The sequence below is a fragment of the Diuraphis noxia genome, unplaced genomic scaffold (genome assembly GCF_037042655.1).
Source record: "Diuraphis noxia isolate RWA-SAM2 unplaced genomic scaffold, SU_Dnox_SAM2 contig0004, whole genome shotgun sequence".
Lineage (NCBI taxonomy): Eukaryota > Metazoa > Arthropoda > Insecta > Hemiptera > Aphididae > Diuraphis > Diuraphis noxia.
In genome coordinates, this window is record NW_028301714.1 from 39,304,302 (window position 1) to 39,318,748 (window position 14,447).

Sequence of the window (14,447 nt, forward strand, 5' to 3'; positions counted from 1 at the left end):
AATTCCTTAAATTATTTAGGTTGCAATACGAATGTCATCTAATTTAAGAATACTTATAATGTTGAGTCTATCTGAAATGAAATAAATGATTTTAACATTAAATCTTGATAAAACTTAAAAACACCTATACATATTGTATATAACTCATTATATTATAAATACTTGACTAAATATGATGGTAAATGGTAAAGTAATGAGGTAGGTACATAATTTAATATGAAAAAAAAATACTTTTTACTACATTTTATATTTATTTTTGTACTACAACTATATGATTTGCATGCAAAGTTTTTTAATAACATAATCATGTTTTACAAATGAAGTAGACTAAAAGTTTTTTCAAAGTATTTAGATAAAATACATATGCACACAATGTATTGTATTGAATACAAACCTTCAAGATTTTGTACATTCTGACATCTTTATATTATTTCTTTAACAAAAAATTTTTTTATGTATATCTTTTATGTTATGTAATATAAATAAGACCATTGGCTATAAATGTTTTGTATAAAGAATAACATATTTAAATGAGTAAATATGAAATATTAAATACAAAAATTAATTCAACAGATATTTGCTAAAAAATCCAAATATATACGTTTGTGAATCAATAAGAATATACCTACTAAGAAAATCATTTAAAGAAAAATCTCAAATTTTGTCAAATTTGGACTTCAGATATTCATAACGAATATTAGTGGAATTACGTTTAACTTTATTTTTCAGTAACAAAAACTTATTAAAAAATGTGTATACAATTTAAAATAGTCCATATGAATATCAATATTTTGTGAATTTTTAACTTAAAAATAATTTTCAAATGTTCACGATTTAAACGAATTTTGTCTAAATTTCTAACTTTAAACCCTAATAGAGAAATTTATTAAGACTGTATTTTGGATTATATTTAGTGAGTTTATGAGCAATTTATTAGGAACCTTGAATTTCAAATGTTTTTGAGTGAATGAAGCGTGTTTCATCAACATATTGTATAAAATAAGTTATGATAAATAATTTTAAAATATTTTGAAAAGCTATCATTTATAAAAATTCTCAATATAAATATATATATTTACTTTTAAACTTCAAGTACTTTTGGCTTTTGAAGTGCATAAAACTAATTGGTATAACAATATTTATTTTTCCTTAATTTGAATTTAATTTTAAAAATTACAAAAAAATTTTCTTGTGTTTAACCCCTCAAAGAACCAACAAGATTAAATTTTCTACCAGAAATTACACTTAAATTTTAAAATCAAAGCATATTTGTAATGCCTTAAAAAGTGATGACAAACTAAAAAACACACATCATTGTAAATCTAAAACATTTATCAAAAAAAATAAATGCTTAATTTTGTTGACAGAGTATTAAAGTATTAATATCAAATTTTCCTGATTTGCATATATTATAGTTAAATATAATTGTAAAAATAAATAATTGTATTATAATAATTATTTTAAGATTACCTATCATCTAAATAATCTAAAAATAATATTATAATACCTTTATAATCATATTAAATGTTGCATCCTGTAAATTGCCCTTTAATAGTAGGTACTAATGTTAAGATGTTTGAGCTAAAATTATTTAAATTAACTTTTAAAATAAATACATATACATAAGACATAAGTATTATGTACCATATGTACCTCATAATGAAAATTGAATTATTCCATATTATTTTGTTGTACTAATTATTATATTTTTCCTAAAATTGTACTTACAAAAAATGAAAAACATAACATGTTACAATGTTCCTAGGGGTATATTTCGGACATCTCGCTTAACTAATCTCTACTCGAAGTAGTGTCATAGCCGCGTATTGTTACATTTTAGTTAAAAGCATCACATAATAAAAATGTTTTAAAAAAATATTCAGAAAGGAGCTTGGTAACTGCGTCAAAAAATGTTTGTTCATAAACGCAATTTCTTGCATTTCTTCAAACATTTTTTAGAGTAGTCAGTAGATTTTTCTTGCACTTACACAAACTACATGAAAAAATTACAAGAACCATTCAAATTCCATTATCAATCTTTATAAGTATTAACTATAATACATATAAAACTTTGCCAGTACCTCTAAAAATCAATAATTTTATTGGATTTTACACGAAAAATTATTTAAAAAAAAAAACATTGTAAGACTAAAACATTTCTACTTTGGGAATTATCTAAAATTAAATTATATTTGTAATAAGAGCTTATCTAATATGAACAAATATACAACACAAATACATTTTAATGATGAAAATAAGGTATAATAATTATGCTACCTTAAAAACGGCAAAACATTGACGCTATGAGTCATTTGCCTACTGTAGATCTGTAGTTGCATTAAGCAATATCGATTAGTGGTTAATGATTATAATTCAGGATAAGCAATACTATAATATATCGAAATCTAGTCATAAAAAATTAAGAAATAAATATTACGGTAGTCATAACTAGTTTTAAATAGTCATCGTCGATTTCCCAAAACTCAAAAGTTGAATTGACATTTTACCGTTATTGGCACCAATATCAAGTCGGACGTTAATTATTATTATGACTTCTGGCACATACAATTGCCAACACCAACAAACAGACGTACGAACTATGATTACTATGAGCGTGTGTCATCGTTGTTGATTATTTGAAATGCAACAATGCGCATCGCCGTCGAACAAAAGTAATAGTCGGGTCTAAGGTGTACGAGTGGAATGAGGGCGGAATTAAAAAATATACGCATGCTGGCATGTACAAAAGCCGTCAAAAAAAAAAAAATTAATAATATATATATATATATATATATAGCTACAGAAATACAAATACAAAAAACACACACATATATATAATATTATACATATATATATATAGTGTGAACGGTTTCGGGTCCGGTGTGCCATTCGTTCAGTGGTTTTGTTTGTGGTTAAAAGGAATGGTCTGAGGAAGGGGGGTTTTCATTCACACGGTATACCACCACCCTCACCATTACAGTGATCTTTTAACAACTATATTATTGTAAACATATAATGCCTGGCCCGAAAATAATAATAATACAAAGACAAGTTGTTGTAATATTATTATTAATTAGTTTATTTCGCACCAGCAATAAGCATATACACGTGTTTTATATCCACGGAACGAATTTTCTATTTCCGTATTTTATTATTTAATTTTTTTCAACCAATACACACGTTTGCATTTATTTGAAAAATTAATAAATATTTTTTAAACAGAAAAATAGGATGAATTGTTTTCAGTTCATTTGAAAAAAATACATTTTCATTTTTATTTTTCTTCTTTTACTTTTTGTCAATTCAGAAACGATAACCATGGAAAATGTGTGTTCTCGTTTTGTGTATAATTGGCGTCTCATCTACTGCCTCCTTGAATTTATAATCACAATTTAATTGATTAAAACTCTCTCACAATTAGTCACTACAACTATACTTCGCGCACGTATAGATCATGACCATTTTATCCGTATAAAACCAATTTTTTCCCATATATTTGGTCATGATCTTAACTTCGTACACGACAAACGTATTACTTTTCTTATTTTTATTTCGTGGACACACGTGCATTTTTATGAAGGAGACTAAGCTGGTCCACTTTGTAGTCCCGTCTCACGTGACATGACAAATTGATAATAGAGTGTTATATTTTGTACCCATATAAGTGGAGAAATGTATGTTACACAATAGTTTTTGGTTATTTAGGTTTGGGGTATTTATTTCAGTAGTATTTGAACCTACATAATAATAAACTTATTCAATATTTTACAAAATTAAAAAAATATATCATCTGGCAGATTAATGCCAAAATTGTAATTGCCTCATATTCTTTATCGGATGGAATATTGTCGGTAATAACATCAGGAATTATGTTGATAGATATTGAAACGTCTTCATATACATTTTTTTAGTACCTAGGTAATTTTCAGCAATGAAATAATTTCCCTTACTCATCAAAAATGTACAAAATTATGATGCTAAATATATTTATTTCAAGATTTGTATAAAAATGTATTGTATTTTTATTTAAAATTGAAAACAATCACATTGTTTTTGAAAATAATATGGTATTGTTATTATAAAATTGTTGATAAAAATAAAAATATAATTGTCTCATTTACCGTAACACTCAGAATTACGCTGCAAACCCTTATCTTGAAAAACTTTTCGTTGCGTTGTTGGTTGAAACTAAAAGTATTGATAATAATTTAAGGACGGTAATACGGTATATACATTCGGGTAAATTTTTGGTTAACATTGTTTTACCGACATTTAAATTCAACTAAATTCCGTTTTACACGATAAAATAATATTGATGTAACAATCTGATATTATTGTTAATCTATTATCTATTAATTATATATTAATAACTTAATAAAAATCCATATAAAAATGATATTTTTAAGTTTGATTATTATGTATAACTTTGATTTCTGCTTTTTAAATTTGTCCATTATTAAACAATTTTCCAGTCTTTTCTTTACACATACCCAAAGAAATCGATAAACATAATTATTGTAAAAACGTTGTTAAAAACAAAAGCGGGTAAGTGGATGTCGGATGTCACTCTGCTGTACATTAGAGGGTGTGGTGGACCTCTGACTAGGGTAGGTTAGATCTGAATGCAATGATAGGTATCGTTGTATACGAAAAACGACTCTGAACGGAGATGATTTGTCAGTCTAGGATATATTATACTTAAATATTGTCATATATTCTATTTTGAAACAAATACCTATTTTATTTTTCAGTTAGGACACATTTTGCATAAGGCATTTTCTCAAAAACATTGCATGTAGTTATCATAATTCATAATACCTTATATAATCATAGATATATACCGGGTTTAAAGGATAAATCGTAATCGTTTCACGATTTCATAAAAATTTAAAACTCAAACGCTCAAAACATTTTTCCTATAATGACGCTTCAAATTTTCTCTATAGCTATTTAAAGGAAAACTTAGTGTTGAATTTTTTAACGTTAGATATAAATACAAACAATTTTATGAATTTTGAACTACAAAATAATTTGCAAATATTCATAGTTTTTTGACGAATTTTTGTCAATATTCGAACTTCAAATGCTAATAAAAAAATTGTGCCTATGTATTCTTATAATTTTTTAATCAGTATAAGAATAAATTATGAGGAATTTTGTATTAAATTTTCAAGTATTTAGATTGGGCCAAAAACATTTTATCGACACTTCCAAAAAAATTTTTCAAAAAAATTGAAAATTTCAGTTGTCTATAAATATCTCAAAAAAGTCAAAATATTTTGAAAATTAAATCATGTAAAGAAAATGTCAATCTAAATAACTGGTAAAATTTTCAAGTATCTACGACTTATACTTTTTGAATAATAACAAATATTTAAAATCGTTTCAGGATAAACCGTTATCGTTACGCTGTTTCGTAAAAATTTAAAATTCAAACGCACTTAAAATTTTTCCTATAATGATGCTTTGAGTATTCTCTATAGCTAATTGAAGGAAAACTAATAGAAAACTTAGTGCTGTATTTTTAATCCTTAGTTTTAAACGCAAAATATTTTATGATTTTTCAACTTCAAAATCACTTGCTATAAACGATAATAATAAAAAAATTGTGACTAACGATTTTTAATATTTTTTAGCTACAATAAGAACAACTCATAAGGAACCTTGTATTAAATTTTCAAGTTTTTTTGGTAATCCAACATTTTTTACCAACACTTCATAAAAAAATTCTCATAAAAATCAAAAATTTCAATGGTCTATAAATAACTCAAAAAAGTCAAAATTTTGTGAAAATTAAATTGTATATAGCAAACACTAATATAAACATTTGGTGAAAATTTCAAGTATTTACAGTGATTAATTTCTGAGTTACAACCATATAAAAAATTGATTTAGTCGAAAACTAGTTTTGCGTAAAAATTCCCGTTTTTCTGTCAATTTGTTTTTTGTTTTTCTCGATTGTTTTGTAATCTGTTGGAAAATGTTTACTTTTGACCTCTATAATGCACCAAGGATATTCACTTTTACATCGGAAACCACCCCCAAAGTTTGAAATTGAAGCTTTATTTCGAATAGTTATGCTGTACACAGCACACACAAAAAAAAAACACATCATTGTAAAATCAATACATTCATCACTCCGTTCAGAATCTAAAATACCTGTACCTAAAATGTTTTTATTTTATTAAAAATATAATACAAATTTGAAATTTGAAATAAATATATATTATATTTACTTCTGCCTCACAAACTCGAAGTAAATAAGTTGATTTCCGGGACCTACTTTTTTTTATAGTTGATTCCCGTGTCATTAAGAGTTATGTGAGAGTTGATCTCTATTGTTGTGTATCAATAGACTGCACGACCGTAATGAGTTCAAACGTCATTTTTTTAAGATAAGCTTTGTCATGGTATACAGGTAATCTCATTACCCATTTTAAAAAAAAATGTGGTATACATTTTTGACAAATTACTAAAAATATTTTACTAATTATTTTTTACTAAAAAAATAACATTTTTGAGAAACTTTTCAGCGAATCTTCTCGTAGTGTTTATTGGGTAACGCTAATAGCTTAAATACTTGACTAAATATTGAAAAAAATATTTGATAACCCGAGATCTATACTATATTTCCAATTACAAATAATATGTTTTGATCTAAAAATTAATATTGATTGTAATGGGTTTTCCGATATTGCTGTGTCTTCTCCTTTTCTACCATACAGTTTTATACTCTGACCTAAATGACCAATGTTTGTTGTCGAAGAGTAACTACTTTACTGCATTAAATATGAAGGAAATGTGAACTGTAAGCTGTCAAAATGAGAGTTGGTCCAGTATAAATGTTTACATGGTATTTTTTCGTTACTAAATAGTCAAGACAAACTTATGTATTCTGAACGACCCAATTACATACAGATGTAGTTAATCGGATCAAAAATGTAATAGCCACATCGAAAGGGTTGATGCGTCTAAGAACAAAACCGTCTCATATTAGGTAATTTATTGGGCATAATTTCAATCAACGTATACAGTAACTGTACTAGCATTGATTTTTACCGTAAATTAATTAATTTAAATAATTTAAACATTGCGAAAAATAATTCGTGGTATAATGATATTGAAAAATATTAGATTGCTTTTTTTAGAATGTTTAATTTTACATAAATTTAAACAAAAATATTATTACATAATGTTAATATTTTATACATCTAATATTTCTTAAACACGTGGCCCCATATCGTGGAAAAATGAAGAGGTTATTTAATATATACTTTAAAATCTTATATCAGATTTGGTTAGGTGGTTTTTCGTTCAGGCAAACATCCAAATATTATAATAAATATATTATATTTATCTGACATTTTTATGATACCATAGAATGAAACAAGCATGCATAACAAATGATGTTGATATCATTCAAAAAAGCAATTACAACACTATGGGAATGATCAAATAGATATTATTAATAAAATGGATTCGCATTCCTTAGAATTCAACAGCGAAAAACTCCAGAGCTACTCAACTAGAGTACATAATATAAGCACTAAGGCACTCATAATAATATTATAATAGTTGTGGCACGCGTTCGATTAATATTGTGTGTTGGCTACTTGTAAAATTAAAAGTTGGTATGTTATAGAGATTTATAATTCAAAAAGTCGTAATTATTTTAGCAATGTATACATCCATATTTAGCATAAGTACTACGTTCTTAGGATAGTTTCGATGAATGTAGTTTGCATTAGGTTAAGAACAGACACGTGTATCTTAATTTGAACATTTATACCGACATCGGTGGATATACAACTGTATATTCAACAACGTATAATGAATATATCCACAAGTCATTCTCCTTCATATTTCTAATAATAATATGTGTTATATATAATTTTAATAACCAAAAATTCATATAGCCCGATGCTCGGACGTGTTGAATAGTAGATTATTAATTTTTGTATGTAGTTTAATGTTATTAATTATTACGTTATTTACAATAAAATAAAATATTATTAACACATAACTCAAAATTTGTTATAATGATTTTTAATTTTTTCTTATCTAATTACAAGTTCAGATAGTTTTATTATAGTAGTATTAATTGAAATTTATCAAAATATTTATTTAATTTAGACTATTACTAACTTTGACTATTATTAATATTTGCCATGGTAAAATATAATATTAGTTATTGTATTTGTAACAGATAATTTTATATCAATCCTTTTAAAAATTAAATGTTACTTAGTTACAAAAGTTAATCAAAGCCCAAACCTAAAACTCTAACGATACTATAATTTTACTCTGTCAGTCAAATTATTTTATTTTATTTTAGGTTTATTTTTTATACATATTAGACAATTATTTAATTTATAATAGTACCTATTTTCAACACTAATAACTTACTATTGAAAGTTTCTAAATTGTTAAATTTATTTTAATTAACATTTTATCAAATTCAATTTAGTATTTTATAATTTTAGTTTTAATTTTATCATATTTCTGAGAAATAAATTTGTCATAATGTGTATAATTAAATTCATATGCATTAATTTTAAAGTCAATCTGTAATACACACATACATTTACATATCTATTTAAACGTAGTTGATGAGGGTATGTGTGTGGTACTTATGAACTAACTAACAAAATTACGTCACTAAAAAAAAGAAAAATGGAATTTTTATTCATTGTATTTGAATATAATATTATTTGCCTTGCATCATTTAAAATTGATTGCGTAACATTTTATATACATATATAATCACATTGCCGAAGAGCTGAAATCTAGAGAAAGTCACACAAATGTAATTGACACATTGGATTTACATTTGACGCCAATACTCGGTTAATTTAGAAGAGGGAACGAAGTGCATTTGATCGGTTTAACATGCTGAATTTCCATATATCAAAAAAAAAAAATACTTGGCACGTGTTTATTACGGTATTCCGAGAAAATCCATACGAAACCCTTATATGCGGTTAGCTCCTGCATTAGAGCGTGTGTTTTATGACGAATAATAAGTTTAAAAATTCCAAATATTTTAAATCGAACGAAAAGTAAAGAGGTTTTCAACTTAGGTATGCTTTAACTTTGCAGACAAATATTTAAGAGATGCAACGTAAAAAAGACATATATTTTTTTTTAACTTTCGTTACTAGGTATGATTTTAAATCTAAATACTTCGAGTATATTCTCGACAGCAGGATATTAATTATTGAAAAGGTTTAAAAAGTTTGAAGTAGTATTACACTAAATTTTAATAAGCAACATTTAATTAATTTATGTTCGCTTATACGTGTGGACGTAGTCTCAATGGTTTTTCTTCTGACAGTGGAAGTACGTTGATTTTCAAATATTATTCTTGATATCGTAGTAAATAACTTTTAATAATAATATTTTATTCCAGAATGAAATGATCAATGATGTTTCATAACTATTTGTAAAACATATGTTACGGTATAGAAACTTTATATCAAACATGCCTGAAGGCTTTAGAGACCCAACTTATCGTTATTGGAGAAAGGGAACTTAAAGGCTTAAAAATACTAATTGCCAAGCAGCAATGTTTGATCTCTTAATTTCTTAATTCATTACAGTATTACTTTAATGCCCTTAATTAATTATTTTACTTTTTCTGAATTTGTATGAATAAAATATTTGCAAAAAAATGTAGGCATACCTACGTAATTGTTTAGTTGGACATTTAAAAATTAAAATTAAATCATAATAATATGCATTAAAATTATAGTTTGTTAAAAGTAAAAATCACTATTAAAAACATTTTTATGAAATACCTAGTTTTTATTTTAATACAGTAATTTATTTTCCTAGTTGGTACACAACAGTGAAATTACAGTAAGTAATTCATTAAAAAAAAAAGTAAATGGTATTAATTAACCTTTCCGTTACAATCCTACCTGAATAAATTTGTCTGTGTGTGGTTTATACATAATTCGTGACTGTTATGTTTCGTTAAAATTTTAGCAATGTGTTTTTCATAATACTATGATTTTTGCCGAACCGCAATGACTTTTGACTTACATATATATATATATATACATATTATACTAGCTGAACCAGTGCACTTCGTAGCCCGTTAAAAATCTTACCTCTTATATGTCTCAAACTGTGTGTTAAATTCGTTTCCTGTGATAATGCAAGCAGAATATTTGTATGTATACATATAGATAGATAATGGTTAAAATATACTAAGTAATAATCTTACAACGATATTCAATTTAGTTTATCATTTAAGTAATTTTATTTGTTTTATCAAAAAAAGTTTGACAATTCAAATATTCAATTGAATTATATTTGGGCGTATCATTTTTTAACTTAGTCTATCTTTTGCACATTGGTCTAATATATCTCTGTACCAAATTTCGTGGCGATAGGTCCAGCTATTCGGGAATGCATAAAGGACAAACAAATAGACAGAAATCCATTTATATATATAGATCATCGATTGTTGGCATGTTGGCACTATGATAATTGAAGTTTACTATAGGAATTCACGTAAATACATATAATAATATATAGACATACGGATGATTTCTTTTTTTTCAACCGAATGTACTTTAAGTAATTAGCGAAATATCGGACAGCTTTCAATATGGCATAAACTGCACATGATTATTATAGTTATGGATTTATACATTGTATATGTTCAAAAGCCCATATTCCCATTTAAATATTCTATCGTTAGAACTTTAAGATTTTATGCAAACGCATACACACGTACACGTATACCCTCGTAAACCACAAGGCAGATTTTAAAAATGGTTTACTAAATGCTAATCAAATTACAATTTAATTTTTTAGGGTGCTAAATAAACACAATAGTATTTTTACACATGGCTTCCGCCATCTGCTCTTTTTTGCGTTACCAGTCACGTGACAATATCCTGATAATCGTAACATTTTTTTCAAGTGGTACTCGATGATTCATACCTATTAAGCTACCGAATTGCCACTATTATACATATACTACTGCAGCAATAACCCATTTTAGTATAAACTATATCCGACGTACTCGATCTCGTCGATTGAATATCATCATAAGTCTATTTTTTTTTTGTTTTTATTGATTATTATTGCATCTCTATCCACAACACATGTCATACATGAAAACTGAAATTAAGGTTCATGTTTGCAAAACTGTATAACTGTTGATAATCTTGTATTACGATATACTAAACTACATTATAATTTGTTTATTTCAATACCAAGAAAACAAATTAGTTGTTTACCACACTAATGTACTGTTCACAAAAGAAATACCTTTAAGATTATGATATTATAAAAAAATTAATTTTATCCTCAAATTTGTTTGAAATGTTGAGAATATGAATAAAAATTAACATATTGAATATGGGTACCTATAAACAAATTATTTATTTTTCATTATAAAATAATATATATGATTCGAGTATTTTCGAAAAGACGAATAATAAAAATCTTAATGGTGTTTTTTCTATGATATGCATACGTAACTTGCTTCTTTAGTATTTTTTAATGGGAAAAACAGTCTTGGAACTTTTTTTTAAACTATTTTAATCACTTTTATAGACAAAAGATGTACTAATTTTTGTTTATATTAATTAATTAATTAATTTTAATAAATAAATTTTATAAATAGTGTTTTACTGAAAAATTATATAATTATTATGTAGAGTAACACTTGTAACGTGAACAACATTTTCATATTCATTCAACGCTGACAACCATAGATTGATGGATATTCTAAATTTAATACCTTTGATATCTATCTCTATAGTATTATACTACATGACACTTTGTATCAAAAGGTCCATATACAATCCTTTCACGCATATATAAATTATTATCATGTATTGTATGTGTTACAATTAAAGTGTGAATTTTAGTATTTTATACGATGCTTAGTCATTTCACAGAAAACTATTAAATTTTAGGTACCTAATCGAGTATACTATTATGCATTAATTATTTTATTATTTCTACACCTCAAAAAAAAAAAAAATTTTAAAGAGTCTTATACCTTTAAATATCTAGTTACTACATATAGACTTACTAGCAGTTACATTGACTATCTAATTTTTGTCCAACTTTCTCAATAAAAATCTATCGCATCTTATGGCCTTAGATGGTTATTATTAACCTTTAAGTTTGTAGATCACGCGAATGCAACAATAAATATTATTAATTATGCTAAACGTTTGATGTAAATTGCTTTTTATCCATAAAGTAATGGTTTTAACAGTTCTCCCATATGTTCCTATAGCTTATCTATAGTTATTAAATGCTTCTGAAAAAACAAGTTTAAGTATTTTTTTTTTTTTTTTTTTTTTTTTTTTTTTTTGTGGTAATAATAGTTATAATAATATGTAACTTATGAATGAAACTTGTATTATATTTACAAGCTTTTTCTCAAAAACTAAAATTTAATCATTCATAAATCAAAAAAAAAAAATAAAAGCTTAAAAGTATAAAATTACAGAATATAACTATTAGCGAGATCCTTGGTTTTTTCTTTAGTAATTTTTGCTTAATGACGCGTTTAAAAAATGCAAGAAAATAGTAGAAGATACACAACCCATTATAAATTAAATCATTAATTAATTAATTTATGACAGTTTACTTCATTTATCAAGAAAGTATAAATACAATTGAATATTTCTTCAAATAGGTAATTATAATTTTTATCAAAATATTTAATATAATATTGTCAATTTATCATAATGCTACCAACATGTATACTAACAAATTAAAATATAAATTTGTGTTTCTTTTTTCTAGAATTATATGACGTTAAAAATGTATTGTGTTTTATATTATTTTATTTTAGTTTATAATTTTTAAAAATTTTCATTAAATAAATAGGACTTTAACACTGCAAATTTTAAAATTCTATTTCTTATTATTTGAGTATGCTTTGTAAAACTTTTATGTTAGATGTTTGGTTTTAAAATATATTTAAAGAGTAAGGATATATAAATATACTATCAAACTTTACTAAAACAAGTTATTCTACATTTTTATTCTCGGTATTCAGAATATAGTACACAATCGCTCATGTGAGTTAGTGTTGATACGTAAATTTATTCAAATCAGAAAATAATACCTATGTAAGCTATACTCGTACAATGTGCAACGAATATTCATAATTAATTAATTAAATTTATTTTGTATAAATATAGTCAAGAATATAATTATTTTAATCAAGTTTTAAAATCGAAAAAAAATACTGTACAATGTTCACAATAATGATAATAATTAATAAATTTTTAATCCTTTTAAAAATATATTGAATATCCAGCTATAGTACCTGGTATATTTATACGAATTGGATGAATTTGCGTGTATTCGACCCTTATATTCATTCTGAAATGATTTGAAAACGTGCTTTCAACGTCGACTGCAGTCAATTATATTCAGTATAGGATTATGTATCCAGATAAAAGACTCGATGCGGGTTTCCTTGCGTGGCTTTCTTTTTACAATTTCCTGATGAAAGAAAATAAAGAATCTTTTTCTTCGCTAGCAGTATATGCGGTCGATTATGGCATTTTCTTTAGACTCCATATGTTTCATACATTGCGTTTCCTTTCAATTATGTTTATGACCGTCACTGGCAGCGGGAACGCACCTAAAGGTTCAAGTAATATGTCATTGAAAAGTAATAATAATCATAATAATAATAATATGAGAAAAATACATATAGGACTTAAATTACTTTATTGAGAAAAAAAATAAACTTTATACCCATTTTGAGTCGCTGAATAGTCCGGAATTGAATTCATTGTGTTTCTCGCACAGACACTGGTGCACGCACGCAACACGGGAATAACGCACGTACGCACGCATTCACGCACAGATACATCTATATGTATATATACATATATTATATGCTATGTATATAAATATATACATAATATAAAATATATATTTTCTCTTCATCTGAAACGATGGTTGGAAAATATATCGAAAATGACGTATGTGTGTGTGCGTGTGAGGCTGAGGTAAAATTTCATTCCGGCCTGATGTATACGCGTAGAGTGCCAGCAGCTGCGATTGACAATTTAAACTGTGTCGAGTGTGGGACGTATTATCGAGACCGCCCCACCAATAGTGACGCACCTCGATGCCGGTAAGGGGCTTCGCTATCACCATATACCACTACACATACCTGTATTGGGATAAGATATTTTCATTATTTCGCCTTATACTTTTCCTCCATATTTTTATCGCCTTCATAGACGCGAAAAAAAGAACCAAACAAAAAAATGCCTTGTAAAATGTCACTCGAGATTTGTTTTATTATATCCCAGCGAAACTCTACTCTCCCTCTACCACTCCTCTCACCAAGCTAATGTGGGTTAGCTCCCATACCATATAATGATTTATTGCATTTTCATTGTATTTGCATCATATTCCATATATTTGCCAATAGTATAGGATTCCTA

At 26.0% G+C, this 14,447-nt stretch overlaps 1 long non-coding RNA gene across 1 annotated transcript; it reads right to left on the reverse strand.

Annotated features, from left to right (window-relative positions):
• Positions 1-12,992: 12,992 nt before the first annotated feature.
• Positions 12,993-14,027, reverse strand: LOC149056032 (uncharacterized). The gene is made up of 2 exons (XR_016191666.1): positions 13,747-14,027; positions 12,993-13,630 (listed from the first exon to the last, which is right to left on the reverse strand). It is a non-coding gene; the product is annotated as an uncharacterized LOC149056032 (long non-coding RNA).
• Positions 14,028-14,447: the final 420 nt, after the last annotated feature.